Below are 11,010 nucleotides of genomic sequence, written 5' to 3' on the forward strand. Positions count from 1 at the left end.
TGATATTTTGTGCGCACGTTTCATGGCCACAGTTTAATATTTCGTGGGCGCAATTCATTTTTTGCGCAACTATTTTATGGACACTATTTAGCATTTTGTTTGCGCATTGTCGGCAGTATATTTTGGCCACCTGACATGTCTGGCGCTGCATACATTAAAAGGACATTTACATTTTGATCCTGCTCTATTTTTCACGATCACGGGAAAGGAACTTGCAAGGCCTAGCAGGTACACAAATGTCATCACCGATGTCAACACTTTTAGTGCAGCGTCTTTCATAAAACCCGCACCACAAACAACTGTTATGAGACAGTTTTAGCACCAGACTGACATCACTGCGTATCCTATGTGTATGTTTAATCTTTCAAAACATAAAAATGCCCGTGGCAAGACAAGGACATACGATCAGTGTAAACGAAATGAAACAACTCACCTCTTTTACCCGAGTATTGCACTGATATTTTTCATTGGAATGAAATTATACTTGCACGCGGTGATTCCCAACCTTGATCAAGCCAAGGCATATTAAAAATGTCACCACCGAACAAAAACATCCCCCTGAAACGATCTCATTTGATGTATTGCCAACATGAAAGCTTTAAAGTGAACTAAAGGGTCCGATTGATTTATTAAAGAGGCGTGTCCCAAGACTTTTGTCCATGCAGTATGACGCGCAGTCAAGCAACTGCGGACCAGACAGATTCCTCGGGGGAGCACTGAGAGCGCTGGATGCAGCAGTATGGAAGATTCATGCACTTCAGGCCCCAAAAACAGAAGCCGGATGACCAGAAGATCAAACCATCTGGGTCACCATCCCAAATAAGAAATCCCTCGCCTCCAAAAAGTGAGACACATACCTCCAACGTCTGTCTGGTGCACAGCTTAGGAGAGGATGAGGGGGGATAAATGAGGTAGCTCAAGAGAATGTCACCTCAGCAGCTACAGCTTAAAAGCTCATTTACATCTGTTTCGCAATCACACGCGGCTAATCGAGACCTTTGACGGCACCGCATACCAAAAAGGGCCGCCTGTCTATATTCTTTGAGCTGGAGACCAGCGGGCTCCCAGGACATGAAGTTTGATAAATGACTGTTTGCCCTGACTCTGAAGCCTTTTGGAGCACAAAAGCGTGGCGGCTGTAAAGCAGACATGAATAGAATGAGCTTTGTGTTTGGATACCCAGATGGAGGCTTTACACGGTGGGAGACAATCAAATATATTCTTGTGTGTTTATTATAATTATGAGTATTTGAAATGAATCACAGCTCTGGCCTCCCTGTGTGGAGTTTGCATGTTCTCCCCGTGCCTGTGTGGGTTTTCTCCGGGTACTCCGGTTTCCTCCCGCATTCCAAAAACATGCATGGCAGGCTGATTGAACACTCGAAATTGTCCCGAGGTGTGATTGTGAGTGTGAATGGATATATGTCAATGTGTGCCCTGCGATTGGCTGGCAACCGGTTCAGGTTGTCCCCCCGCCTACCGCCCGTGTGGAGTTTGCATGTTCTCCCTGGGTCTGCGTGGGTTTTCTCTGGGTACTCCGGTTTCCTCCCGCATTCCAAAAACATGCATGGCAGGTTAATGGAACACTTTAAAATGCTTGTAGGTGTGATTGTGAGAGCGGATGGTCGTTCGTCTCTGTGTGGCCTGTGATTGGCGGGCAACTGGTTCAGGGTGTCCCCCGCCTACTGCCCGAAGATGGCTACAGTGGGCTCCAGCACTCCCCGCGACCCTTGTGAGGATAAAGCGGTTCAGAAAATGGATGGATGGAATGAATCACATTTCTGAGGGCTCAAACATGCACAAAAACGCAAATTTTGCACATAGACATCAGGCCTGGCTGGGTGTTTAATTTCTCTGTGGAACTCGAGAGAGCCAACTGTTCATACACAAATAAGTCGGTTTTCCGCATATGTCACCTTTACTGTGAGTTTTAGAGTGGAGAAGATGATAGCATTATGTCTCATTTTCTATTTTAACGTTGACCGTCATAATGTTAAGTCCTGCGTCAAGATGAGATCATGCACTTGTGCTCACTCGCTCTTTCTCTCCCTGTCGCTTGCCCGCCCCCCACCCCCTGAAATAAGTTAATTGCATCTTAAATTAGGGAAAGAACTTTACTCCATAATAAAAGCTTTACAATCAAACGGAGCTCGCCCGAGGCCCCCACAGAGACGAGTGCAGCGACGTGCACTGTGATGTGTGTGAAACTGTCAGCAAGATAATTTATCTGGCACCTTCCTCTCATCTCCGTTCGCTTCTTTGTCTCCCAGATCAGGCACTGATGCCAGAAACGATGTTACGGTAATTGGATTGTCAATGTGTCAACATTACCTGCTGGTATCAAATCTGCTGTTTTGGGAAAACATGCATCACAATCAATCAAGTGTACAGCGTGCTAAAATGTTTATGTGACAGCGTCAATACACTTGTGTCACCCGTTGTTGTTCGGATATGCGTCGCTTAAAGTGTTATAACAACTCGGCAACGCTTATGCTAACCATTAGCATGGAATGTACCATAATGCATGAGCAAGACCACATATAGACCCCAACGCCACCCCCACCCCCAAATTGTTCTTTCTATTCAGTTTTCCAATACAGATACAGGGCGTGGGTTCTGATTTGCATAGCACGCCTCCCGTTCCTGGCACTGATTTATATTTATGGGTATTCTCATCCTGTGAAAGCAATTGAGTGATTGTTTTACAGTTGCCCCTCTCACCTTTTTTTAAGGAGACATTCACCTACTTCATGAAATCAACCTCATCGGATGGAGCGCAAGATAATCCTTCTCTATTTGTCAACAACCAAGCATATATCCTGGAATTTTATGTGCATGTTTATCATCCTTTTTTTTTTTCTTGCTCGCAAATGGAACTGTAGCCTGAAATGAGTCATTCACATGCTGACTGGGGATGCAATGTAATGAATGGAAACCAGCTGCAATCGTATCTTTTCATGCTAAATAATAAGGCGAGGGCATCATGGAGTACTTCAAAAGGCACAAACGGGATGTACAGCGTTCGTTGTGTCCCGTGGCGACCTAAAAAAAAAAAAAAAAAACGCCAGCTTCTGGTGTTCAAAAATTCTCCATCCAAGCTTTTCTGCTATTATGATGTAAATTTACCATTTTCTGTCAGTTAGTTCACAATGGCACCAAAATTATTTTAATAGTGCATCCAGTGACTTTTTTTTTTCGACAAGAGAAATCACTATGAAAGTTTTTTTTTTTTTTAACCTGAGGAAAAGAATTTGAAACAGTACTTTTACAATACGGGCTCAAGTGTGTGTGTGTGTGTGTGTGTGTGTGTGTGTTTTTTTCCACTACCACCTGTCCTCAGAGCCGAGTGTGAGTACTTTTGCCACTTCCCAAATCGCAACAGTGGGATCTATACACATTTCGGTTGTGCGGATTTAGCACCTTATCTGGTGACTTTCAGAAATAGGTTCTGACATCCGGCGGACCAGAGGTCACAACACCGGCTCATATTGGAGGGGCTCCACCTGTTCGATCCTGTTGTTTTCTCTTTGCACGACGTGCAACAAAGCCTGCCGCAGGCTCAGCCCACCTCGCTGCTGTTATTGTGCAATTTCTTTTTTTTTTCATCACAGAATAGAGTTCATTTAGACCTCAATGTCTGTGTTTGTGCGTGGCGGGGGCAAACAGGATTGTAGCTCCAGGAGAGAAAAGTAAAAGGATAGTGTGGGAGGGAGTGTTTTGGTCTCTGAGTAGAGAAATATCAGCTTCAGTATTTTGTTTTGAAACAATCAAAGCCAAAAGTCTGCTGCCCTGATGGGAAAAAAAAAACTCATCCCACAAAACAATAATCCCACTCACCCCAATTTTCAGTTTTTATTTTATTAGTTTATCCACAGGCCGCAATGAAAAAAAACATTTGTGGGGTTGCAAAGACAAGGCTTTTCTATGACAGTAACTGTTTTTGTGTGTTTACTGTACATGAGCTAAAATGTCTCTATGGCTCACCTAAATATGCAAAAACAGCATTAGAGTATTGATACGATTTTATTGTTTTCTGGAGAAGAACTGATGGACGTTTTTGCTAAACTATCCTTACTTATTTTATTTTTTGCACATAGGTTAAATCCTTCCATACGCAATATATAAAGCCAGGAAAATCCCAACGACAGTATTAGTCTTTTTTTTTTTTCAGATTTTGTACTGCAGAAAAAAAAGTGCAAAATAAGCAATTGCACAGAAGTAATATTTTCTTAAATGCTGAAATAATACAGTATGAAAAGATGCTAAATATGACAGCTTTGAAATTTATTGTCGGGTATCATGGCTATACAGGGCCAGTGCCAGTGCTGACAGCGTTTCCAACATGGTTCAATGAAGCCAGCACCCCAAAAAGGCTTAATGCATACCAACGTGGCATGGCCCACTGGTTGAGAATTACGGCACTCGATACAAAACTTCTGCTGTGATTACTCTTGTAAAACCTGCATTAGAAAGTGCTGCTCAAGTTTTTTTCAATTCACTTCTTCCTCCCACACAATCCAGACTACGCCAGGATTTGAACGCCTCTACTTTTGCCCTCAATGAACCGTTCTTGCTTCGCACAAAAAAAAAAAAAAAAAGTCACGAAAAATTGCACCTTATCCTTCTTAGTTTTATCAGCACATTTTGTCTCGAAAATATTAGGAGACATTTATCATAATTTAATCAACTCACTTACTGCTGTCACACTCATTGCCCTTGTTCTGCCTTCCTCTCTCAGTGTGCCATCTGCGGGAAGACATAAGAGGCGATCACCCCTGGGCACAATATTCTCAACTCCCCTGAGAGTGTTTCAAACACGCACATTACATTTCAAATATCCTCCAGCTCACATAGTCCAGTCTGAAAGTGGGGAGGCATGAATCCTAAATGGAGGAGGATTGACAGGTGAGTGGGTGAAAGTGAAGGGAAAAAAATGGAGACCATGGCAAAACAATTCGGCATGAAATTTTTGCATTTTGTAGCCATGATGGGAGAGGAGACTGGAGGTGGGAGAACTTTTTTTTTTTTGGTGCAGTTAACGGGTGAAAATTGCATCTTGTGCATGCTCAGGGTACACAAGGCACACTTAACGCGGATGCACTCTATGGCTTAGACACAAACACGCTGAACTCTTGACTCCCTGAACTTATCTTGGAGGACAAGTGACAAGACAGAGAAAAAAGTAAATGTAATGTTTGGTGTTTTTTTTTCCTTTCTGTTTATGTAAGACTTTATGTACCCAGAAGGCCAATTTCTCTCAAATATGTTTCACAAGTGTGTCTGCACACTTGTCCTTTCCATAAATACATTAAACTCTTCCCTCCATCATGGGTTGCACGTTCGCCATCCCGCTATTTCATGGATTTGTCCTTGAGTGTTTTGAAAGGCGCTTATGAATGAAATGTATTTTTTTTGTTGGTTTTTTTACCGTTTTTGGGGGGGGGGTCTACCTCTCCAGTATATTGGGTGTACTGTAATTCCACTTTACTTAGAGCTGTTTAAAATTAAATTAAAAATGTTAAATAGAAATACACAAATGAAATATCCAGAAGTCCAATAACACGAAAACAAATAGCAACACTAGAATAAATACACATACTTACAAATCAGGAGCTGTGAAGAAAACGAGAACGACGATGAATGATACCGAGATGTCTCGAAAATCACACTTGAAGCACAACCACAATCAATAACCCAAAAAGGAGTAGCAGAAGTCAGAGTCCTTAATGACAAGGCGAGGCTGGCTGGGGAAACGAGGCACAGGTACACCTGCTGGAGGGAAACGACCTTCACTCCAACTGGAGCTGGAACACAATCAAGACAGAACATGATAATAATGGGCGGTTTTACTGTATTGGAAGGTCTGGTGAAGGGTTTATGTAGCCAGGTCTTTGGAAAGACTTTGACACCTGTGATCTACACCATTTTGCATTGTTAGTTAGCATTAGGTGGCCCGGTGGTCGACTGGTCGGCCTCACGGTGCAGATATGAAGGCTTCCGGTTTGGAGTTCTCCCCCTGTCTGCGTAGGTTCTCTCAAGATATTCCAGTTTCCTCCCACATTCCAAAAACATGCGTGGCAGGTTCATGGAACACTCTAAATTGTCCCTCGGTGTGAGTGTGATGGTTGTTTGTCTATGTGTGCCCCGCGATTGATTGGCTGGCAACCAGTTCAGGGTGTCCCCCGCCTACTGGCCGAAGACAGCTGGGATAGGCTCCAGCACCCCCCTGCCCCCCCTTCCCTGCGACCCTTGTGAGGATAAAGTGGATCGGAAAATGGATGGATGTCTATGCAAGAGTCACAAGTACTGTCATGTTGTGCTGCGTGTGTGGTGAACCGGACAAATGTGAGTGTGTCCCACCAGGGTGCAAAAGCTGATACACTCCAAAAAGGTGTTATCCTCCTTAGTGCCCGTGTAGACAATGTGTCAGCACAAGGGGGACTTTGGAGAGCGCGCACTTGGAAAGAAAGACGTGTGCAGTGATGCATGGTTCATTCTTTGCCCGCGCAGGACATCTGATAATAAGCCAATCACTGGTGCTGATGGAGATGGAAGAATGATAAGGGCACCGTCGCCCCCGCAGGGAATGAGGCTGACGTAAGGGGGTTGGAAATAAATGGTGTGTGCTGATGCAGACTGTGTTTCTTTTGCAAGGCGGCTGAGCACCTGAGACCAAGATGGAGGCAGCCCGGCAGCCCTTGGGTGAATGATTGTCTCATGTCTGCCAAAGCGATTGCATGATTAAAAAAAAAAAAAAACACACTTTGTTCTCCAATAAATCACATCTTGCGGAAAGTAGCTTTGCTCCGGCTCTGTTTACAATCGCTGTGGAACAGCAATTACGGTGTGATATATTAAGAAATTAATAAGTGCTTGGTCAAATCTCGTGGCATTTGAATCATAAAAAAATTGATAGACGAGGCTCATTGCACATTAATTGCTGCACCCTGGCTATAATCGGGAAATAAATGGGAATGTTATTTGAGTTTGGCACGGAGACAAGAGCTCGTTGCATGACTGAAGTGGATTTTCACATATGGGATGGAAGCAGAAAAATTGACTCGTCGACCGGTCGATGGTTATTATAGTTCATGAAAACTTATGAAATAACTAAAACTAAAATAAAAAAAACATTTTCATGAATGAAATCAAATGAAAATGAAACATACATTACATTTATAACACGAACTTTCAGAGGAATAAATCAAGGCAACTGCAGTGAATTGTTTCCAGTCTTGCAGCCTTTTTGCACAGTCAAGAAAATATACTCAACTAGACAGGAAATAATTGTATTGAGACAAATGCATTTATGTATTTTTTGTATAGGCTTTAAAATGTCTATCTGGCCAAGTGATTTATACACAGAACATGTCACAGCATTCAAATGTTTTCGGGCATGCATAATTTCCGTCATGTGCACTCAGAAAATAGGCAATAACAAATCATCATCAGGAGCTGGCGAGCACACAGAACGGCAAGACAATCACATATGTGAACCTGCATGACAAATCTGAGTGGTTTGTCTGAGTGCCTGCAGTGCCGAGATGAACTAACATTTGCCACTGTGCGTGTGTGCGTGTGTGTATGTGTGCATATGAGCGGGTGCACGTGTTCCGTCTAGGACAATTTGAGCCTGCAGGAGACCAGAAGCTTCACTTCAATAATTGTGTACTGGCTGCAATTCTCCCTCCATACCGTCTTTCTTTCTTGAGACCTCATTTCATAACCCATAAATACAGCAATGACGTGTCATGCTAAAACCATCATAACCACCCATATATTCGCTGTTACTAAAAATCAGCGGCTGGGATTGTGTCCTTAAATCATTCTGTACCAAGGTGGGACACGTATGGCGAGATACCACCATCTTTGTTCGATAAAGGGGCAGTCAAGTCAAAAATCGTCTTTCGAAATCATATGTCCTATGTGCTAAGTCTAAACTCTGCATTCTGATCAGTATTGCATTTTTTGGACATTGATGAATGAGGGCGGCCATTTTGCCACTTGCTGTCAGCTGAAGATGACATCACGGTGCCTCAGGGTTCAGGTAACGACCGTTATGTGACACCTGTTTTCTGATCATGTGACATTCCCAGGCTGAACCCTTAGGCACGGCCGGGTCATTTTAAGTCGATAGCAAGTGACAAAATGGCCGCCCCCTGAGATGCATGAAAACAGGAATGCCTTTCAATTTCTTTGTCTTAAATTAACATGGACTGTTTGGGCTTTTGGAGGGCTTTTACGTGTTGATGCATATTAATAAACAGGACGGAACCTACAGAATGGAATCATTACATTTCAAAATCGTTACATCCTTGAATCGTATTAGACCCCAAAGAGAATCATCTTTTGGGGAGGGAGCTGTACAATCTAAATCTTGAATGATATCAACATAAATAGAGCAAACTATCAAAACAGAATACAGTACTGTAATATTATGAGTACTCGATTATCTTTGCAAAGGCAGATTTTTTTTTTGACATCACGCTTGAAGCTGTCATTAGAGATACAGTGTACAATCTTCATCATATGGGGTCGGGGGGGACAACAGAGTCTAACAAGTCATTCATGCGAATGATTGCAGAGTCTATTTGGAAATGGGTCTGCTGTCATGTGACGGAGAGTCGGCAAGCAAAGCACAAGTGGGAGAGAGAAGAGGCGGAAAGCAGTATGTGTGCGTCTCGTCCTTTCCAGCTTTGATGGCTTCTGCTAGTACGTATCCACTTGCCCGTGCTGGAGTGTGCAGCTGTCGTGGCTCCCCCCCCACCAAACAAGAAGACACAGGGGGTTCCTATAAGGGGGAATGGTGTAGCCAAGAACTCAAAGTCTCTCCTATCAGTACACACAGCTCTGATTATGTAAGCAATGAATGGCAGAGGATGGAGAGATGGAGAAGACAAATTAAAGACGGCAGCGGAGTGACAAACAGCCGGTGGGCGTTAAGAAAGGGACAGAGAGAAAGGCGAGTGGAAAAGTCTGACTCATTCCCACAGTTCTGGCTTCAGAACTGCGCTGAGAGCCATTTACTGCAGATGAGAGCTTGACGACAGTTATATGCCTTCAAAGAAGGATTAGTCTTTAAACTCTTGCTTACGATCGAATACACACACTCATTTGATCATTATTTGTCTTATAAAGACCAAACTGGTGGTTGCTCTCATTTGTGGAGCCAAAAATAAATAAAAGTCGTGCTCCACAATCCATCCATCCATCCATTCATCCATTTTACGATCCGCTTATCCCCACAAGGGTTGCAGGACGTGCTTGAGCCTATCCCAGCTGTCTTCCGGAAGTCGGCAGGGGACATCCTGAACCGGTTGCCAGCCAATCGCCGAGCACACAGAGACGAACCACCGTCCGCGCTCACACTCACACCTAGGGACAATTTTGAGTGTTCAATCAGCCTGCCATGCATGTTTTTGAAATGTGGGAGGAAACCGGAGTACCCGGATAATACCCACGCAGGCCCGGGCAGAACATGCAAACTCCACACAGGGAGGCCGGAGCTGGAATTGAACCCGGTACCTCTGCAGTGTGAGGTCGACGCGCTAACCACTTGACCACCGGGCCGCCCGTGCTCTGTAATGTATTTTATAAATACATACAGTCCTCATGACAGAGCCGAGTCGAAAGAATTGAACAGTTTTTACCACATTTTTTGCTTCGATTCACTTAAAAATGTGCTTGCATCATCCGGTGTGTGCACCTTGGCCACCTGGGGGCAGTGAAATGCTGACATATCCCTTGGTTGAAACTCCTTAGTAAGCCACAGTAATATTACTCATTCTTCGCAGAGGATAAAGAATACATGCCTGATGGTATTGTCATATTATCTGTGTACAGGTGTTTCTCTACTTTTGTGTTCAAATATCCAGTGCTTAAAGGTTTATATGACCGTGACATTGATGCTTGTTGTTTCTTCTTTGCGGTGCTTCCGATATAATTAATGAACAATTACTTTTCTTCTTATACCATCAACAGTTGTTGTTTCTTAACTTCACACTGTGTACAGCGGCGAATTGTATTTTCTTGGCGAGACATTTTCAGCGACTCATACCATGAGCATGAGCTCCAGCTCGGCGTGTTCTCCATCTGTAAGTGCTCCCACAAAGGCCAAGCTGTGAAAGCCACAGTAAAATAGCTGTAATTATCTTCAATCAGCCGACAAGCAGGGGGTGGCTGCAAGGCAGCGAGCACACAAACACAGCACAAGCGGCGGATAAGCAGGGTGGGGGCGGGGGGGGGGGAATAGCGGGGGAAATGAAAGAAAAGGACTGCGAGTCTCAAAATCAAGCGGCGTGTCATCATAAATGAGATTTTTAAATGAAGCTGATGCAGATGTGAGGCGGAATCACTCCTTCTTTGCCTCATGCTTCATTAACGCATTTTGTCTGCCTCCGATGCTCCTCCGTAAAACTGACATCATGAATGATTAGTTTGAAAGCCGTGGCATTTGTTTCTTGAGTGCTCAACTAACCCCCCCCCCCCCCCCCCCCCCCCCCCCCCGTCCGTGCGCCTCACTCAGTTTAAATGAAAGCATTATCTGAAATTGATCAGCAGGTTCACTAATTCATGATGAGTTCCAGGCACAGAATGAGCAATTGATTTTTAGATAACATGCATGGGTGGACATGCCGCGGTTGGGTGGTTGGCAAGGGTCTGGCCAAGCGAAGCATATCAAACCCTGTTTCAATGCGCCCGGACCACCTGTGTTTCTGTGTTATTCGGATCTGCTCCAAATTGCATTTCAAATGGCCGTCACTCTCTTGTGCGTGGTTTCACATTGACTGTACCTGTTTTCTTCAGAGGCAGCATTACAGACAGTGAAAGAAGCTGTGGTGCATTAAGCACAGCTGGACAGTGTCCCATGAATAGATGTAATTATTGCACGTTATTGTACAGAGGCACAATATGATATGGGCAAATGACATCATGACGATGATGAATTGATTCGCGGTTCACTTGTCATGAATTTTTCTTTTTGGCATTTTTTTTTTCCTTTGGAAATGA

The sequence above is a fragment of the Hippocampus comes genome, unplaced genomic scaffold (genome assembly GCF_001891065.2).
Source record: "Hippocampus comes isolate QL1 unplaced genomic scaffold, H_comes_QL1_v1.1 scaffold105, whole genome shotgun sequence".
Lineage (NCBI taxonomy): Eukaryota > Metazoa > Chordata > Actinopteri > Syngnathiformes > Syngnathidae > Hippocampus > Hippocampus comes.